Source organism: Rhipicephalus sanguineus, chromosome 2 (assembly GCF_013339695.2).
Source record: "Rhipicephalus sanguineus isolate Rsan-2018 chromosome 2, BIME_Rsan_1.4, whole genome shotgun sequence".
Lineage (NCBI taxonomy): Eukaryota > Metazoa > Arthropoda > Arachnida > Ixodida > Ixodidae > Rhipicephalus > Rhipicephalus sanguineus.
Window position 1 is genome coordinate 152287547 of NC_051177.1, and position 6000 is coordinate 152293546.

Below are 6000 nucleotides of genomic sequence, written 5' to 3' on the forward strand. Positions count from 1 at the left end.
TTGCATTACAAGGTAGTGAAACTACCACTACCTCATCTTGCCAAGTATTTCATGGCGGGCATGTCGTGCATGGCATGCTAATAACAGCGTCGCTTATTATTCTGTTTGCCAAGTCAATGAAGCGACAACGAGAGAACCAAGACGTCGATGGATGGAAGGCTGGATTGATGGATAGTGGATAGATGGATGGATAGATGGATGGGTGGATCGATGGACGGACGGACGGAAACGATCAAAACGCCTATGGTTCACCAAGAAATGCTGTAGATTTAAAAATGTTTCTTCATGCGTACTATTCTTTTCAATTACAAGGCACAAAAGTATGGCTGTTTTTGCGCAAGGAAATAACGAGTGAGGGGTCAAGAGGTCCCTTGTTATTTCCTAGCGCAAACAGCCATACTTTTGTGGTTTGTGCTTGAACCGACTATCCCAGCAACGTGTACTTCTGTACTAATCTTTGTTCTCGTGTCTCTGTCCCCTTTCTCCTCTAGGTACGCCGCACAAGAAAAAACAACGGACAGCCGCCAACTAGCCCAATCCATCGCTCCTCTAAATAAAAACTCCGATTGTCCGTGCTTGGTGGGTAATGTACAAATATTCATTATGAAGCGGGTTCACCAATCCATTGAGCTAAGTGCCCCAAATAGATGGTAGTTTTATAAAGAGATCACCGCGTTTTTGATACATGAAACACAAATAGCGCGTTTGGGCCACTGTGCACATCGCGCGGGGTTATTCTTTTTTCCGTAAAGAGGGACACGACAATTTGTAAAGAGTGTCATGCGATTACATGCCTACACGGGTGTGGTAGCGACGTCATGAAAGAGACTGTAGAAAATGAAGCTGCTCATCTGGAACGATAACAGCATGCACGTCTTATTTTATTGCATGCTGTAACACGCCAGATAAAGGACCGGTAAACATTTTTATTACCTGATGGAGCTGCTTGCGTTGACGGCATTCGCTCGGAGGCTGGCAACGTAGCAGGGTTATCTAGAGTGGTGGTTGCTGAAAAAAAGAAATTGCGGAAGTAAAAATGAGTTTCCTGAAAGTGCTAGGTCTTATCTGGCCACATGCTTGATGCAAGCTTCCAGGGTACACACAGTTGCTGCACATCGCTGCTTTACTCAGAAAAAAAGAGGCTTCATGCTTGCATATATGAGATCGATATATTGGAAATTTTGCCCGTGCCCATACCAAAAACGAAATCAACGTTTCATGCAGGCCTTCCGTTCAATGCATTTCCTTGTAGTTGTCTCAGAAATATTAGAGGCATGAGACTATACCGACAGTCTGCTCGATGTGCAAAACTACCATCCGAACTCACTGTTTTCACTTAAGGCACCATCAAATATGAGGCAAAAATTATGAACCCCATTTTTCGGCTTCTAGATGACTGAAACCAGCAGAGCCGGAGAAAGGTTTGTCTCAGACTGCTGCTCAAGTCCCCTCCCAGCTGCCCTGCTTCGCTAAATATGGAACATTGGTCAGGAAAAAGAATAGAGGTGTGATCAACACTTGTGATCGTAGTATACATGCCACATTTACTTCGTGTAATAACACATAAGTGCGGGTTATTAGAGTTGAGATTGACTGATTTTGCATATATCAGATTTCTGCACTTGCACGTTCATGCACATGCTTAGTTTGTCAACTAAGGCAAGCAGTGAGATTCGGTCAGATTAACAGTGTCAGACGGGCGCAGCGTTAAAAGCACAAGGGTGATGGAGCTGCAAAGAAAGGGCTAACTCGTAACACGGAAGATGTAAGAAGTTGCTCATCGTTTCGTTTTGTGACAAAAAACTAAATTATTGTTTTCACTGAAATGCAATGTTTTCGAATGTTCATCTTTCCGTTCTTCAGCTCCACACGATTTCTCCTTTCTCGATCCTGCACCGCTTACAGAAACACGCAACACTGAATTGAAGAACTACACATGCGCTGTCCTGTGCATTTTGTTCTTTGTCTCTATTTCTCTTAATGCTGCACAGTGAGCAAGACAAACATCTGTGAACTAGCTCGCATTGCAATTTTAGTACGATTCCGCATTATGAATTCAGAAATAGCTAGCCTCCTACTTAAAAAAACTACGCTTGCAGTCACTGTGCTCCGTGGAATTGCCCACGTACCATGTGTGGGGGCTTCTGTGTCAGGCTGGGCCTTTTCGCACTTGCCGGGGCGCACGTTGATGTCATCAATGACGACATCACTGCTACCATCTTGGGTCCGGCCAGTAATTATAACCTGTGCAACAGAAGGGCTCGTTGAAGCACACGTTCATGGGTGCCCCATTGCAAACGAAAAAAAAAGAGGCTGAATTTCGTCGTCAGTCGCAGCAGCAAAAAGTTTTCAGAAAAAAAGGTGAGAGGCATATTCGTTGTTCCTTCAGAAATTGACTCCATAGCGACTAAGCTTGATATGACATCCAATGTGAGATTTTCTAACGTAAATACTTGACATCGCTCAAGCCTATACTTGCTGTTATGAGAACGGCCAGGTCTACCTCAGTGATAGAAATTTTCTGTTCTCGATAACAAGTGAGGAAAACAGCAATTTTACGGTCGTAAAATTGAATCAGCTCGCGCAAGGCATGTTTAACTGGCGATCATCAGGGGAGGTTTTCGTCTAGCCGTAAACTAAAAAAGAGGCTAGTGGGGATGACAAGTGTACTGTAGGCTGGCAAAGCGACGTTAGCTTCGTATGTGAAAAATTTTAAGTTCCTTTCGATGAACTTACGCCCAAACAACACAGGCATAAACACATCATAATTATATTGCATGAATTCTACATTTGCGATTCATGCATGACGCATAAAAAGTGTATCCTTTCTTTCTAAAGCCATAGCAGTGCGAGCGCACTGCGGATGGGTAATGTCGCTTACAGATAAAAACAGCGCAGCTGTTGACCTGGCCTCCAAGTCCTGCATAATCTTTTCTCGTTCGGAAGCACGCTGGTTGTAACAATCGATACTTTTAAAAACACTGTATATAACGTTTGGCTGGTCATCTTTCAAAAAGCGTCGGTGGTATAGCACGTCAGACAACTTCACCATATTATATATGAATGGGGTCACTAAAAATCCATAGTTTCGTGCACGAAAAACACCAGTGCTTTAGGACAATCCTCCGTGAATAAACCTTTATTACGATGAAATACGGTCTATTCGCTGTAGTCCATACAGTGCAAACAATTCAACGCCTAGCAGATGGAGCACTGTTTTCGCATGCGTAAATGAAACTGAGCGTGGTCTGGAATATTTCTGCAGCGCAATCTCCGTATGAAGAGCGGCATTCTGATTGGACATAAATAGGAATGTAAAGAATAGTTTAAAAACTCGTATGCTTTCTGGCAGTTCATGTTATGAACTCAAAGGCAATGCTTAATATTAGTTTGCCATGGCAGTCAAGTGTATATTATGCATTCACGATTAAGTAAAAAAAAGTGACTTAAAACGTTTACCTGCCAAAATACTATTTTTATCGTGCGAAGGTTGGGAAGAGACAGCTGGTCAGGTGCTGTTTAAAAATATTAACACGGACATGCACCAATCATGTATGATTTGGAAACGTTTGCGGGATGGTGACTCACAATAACGCATAGGTTTCTTGCGTGGCAACCACCTAAATCACATTAAGAGCGAACAGTGTGACTGCGCAATATTGACGTTGTGCAATGGCACAACGCGCCAAAAATGTACTTTTACTACGGCTTTGCGCGAACAGATTTGCATAAACAGAAATCGCTGCCAAGCCGAAGGTCCGTAATCGCTTTTGTGAACACTGGGCTCATCCTCGAAATGCTTTTGTTGTCAGGTTCAAGAAGCGCTTCTGTCCCACAGTGGATCGTTCATGGACAAATGTAATGAATACGTGATACAAATTGCTACTTACTAAAAGTGTTAATTGTATTCATTATGTCGATTTCTTCTTCTTCTTCTTCTTCTTCTTCTTCTTCTTCTTCTTATTATTATTATTATTATTATTATTATTATTATTATTATTATTATTGGTAGTAGCAGTAGTAGTAGTGCCAGTATGAACGGAGGCGGCAACTTTATTGAAACGATAGAACAATTTTTACCCTTTTCGAACGACCACGACTAACTGCATGCTATGAGGTTTCGCGGATGAATTCTGTTGACCGGTTCACGTTCACTAAATGCAGTGCTTAGGCAACTACGCCGCTTACTGTGAACACGGGAGGGAGATCGGTTCTTTCCACTTGGAATAAAGTCCACTGGTTCGGTGTGGTGGCTTTCACTGTCGTTGCTCGCCCGTCCAAGTAGTGACGCTCATCCAGAAATCCAACACTCAACGACGCTCCCGCTGCAAGTGTAGACATGATGTAAGTATTGATTTCATACAAAATTGCAAATATCAAAATAATACGCCTTCACCTTCACAAGTACCTTCAAAATTCCTATCAGGATCAATAGGACATCTCGCCTCTTTAGCTAAGAAATCATTCATAAAAGTTTTGATCAGTATTTTTCTAATAACCAGACTCCGTATATTTTAGAAATTTAGTGAAGCTGGCAAGGTTCAACACAACAAAATAGTGTAAATATAATTCACAATTTGAGCGGAGAAACTGACACGCATTTATTCTTATTTATTATTCCCTTTGCTTATTCATAATCACTGAAACACTGGAGAGGGGAGTGTGTGACATGTAAAAAAAAAAAACAGATGACATTTGTCTGTTAGTTCTCATTATTATAAAAAAACACTGAGATGATAAAGTGAGCGGTAATGTAAAATAATGATGATGCATTACAACTGCAGAACGAAACACAATCAGGATGAAGAGAACTAAAACCGATATGAACAAAAATAGACGCGGCGTGCTACACAACATCAGTGGCAAATTAGAAACAAAATAAATGAATAACGAAAATGCTAAAAAATGAAAAAAAAGCACTTGGCAAGAAGACTCACAGTTCTGCCTCATAATGTAGTACATCCTTAAACACACAGCAGGGCCTAAGGTGAGAGCCTGACTCTGCACACTTCCAAGTGATCTTGCTGACGTGTCTTCAGCGTCGAGGAGGAGGTAGTATCCTGCAAAATAAAAAAGAAGCAATATTGACGGCTCTAAATGGAAGACAGTAGCAACGATACAAAGAATAGGCAGCCGCACTTAATTTATAGACACTCGGGCAGGCGCGAATTTGTAGTGACATATCAAGAATGGAACATCAATTTCTACTTGGGCGGGATGGGAGCAGTATAATTAAGTCCCATTTCACTTTTAACTTTTGTTTTCTTACAATGCAACGCGTCCAGTAGCTGATCACACCGATACCATTCTGTGACAACTGTGGTGCTTTATAATGAATAGAACATATTTTGCTAGGTTGCCAGCCAGGCATACAGAGAAGACGGAACTTGTCTGCAAAGTAGTATATGCTCAACTTGCCAAGCACTTCTAGATCTAGGAAAAATACTTGAACCTGCGTCTTTTTCTTCTCAGCAACGTCAGATTTTAAAATTTCTGTTCGGATTGCTGGATGACATTAACCGAATTGATAAACTGTAACGTAACCTACATCAGCACCATTACGCTGGTGCTGATGTAAAAAGAAAAAAAAAAAGATGCCCTTGTTTTCAGGTCTGGTGGTCCCATGCCGCCAATTTCCCACAGGGTGGGTGCCCTCCCAAGCGACTATGAACTTCGTTCTGCCGAGCACCAGGCCGGAAGTGCGCTTGTCCCTATTACTGGTAGGTACCCGGCGGCAGCAAATCTCTGCCTCCCGCAGCAGCGGCGGATGCTCAACTATTTCTCCAAGGCTATGGTGGGTTATGGTGCGCCCAGGGGCCTTTTTACATAACCTTATGGGGCGACCTTTCGAGGTGGGTACGTATTAACAACCGAGCGCCAGGTAGGCGTACTCCTCTACCCCTTTGGAAAAACCGGTGGGTTCCCGGTCGGCAATGGGAATCGAACCCGGTACCTCCCGCATTGGAAGCGGATGCTCAGTCATGTAGCCACCGCAGCGGT

General features: G+C 42.7%; 1 pseudogene; it reads right to left on the reverse strand.

Annotated features, from left to right (window-relative positions):
* Positions 1-5055, reverse strand: part of LOC119383806 (uncharacterized) — a 58080-nt pseudogene extending 53025 nt beyond the window's left edge.
* Between the last annotated feature and the right edge of the window lie 945 nt (positions 5056-6000).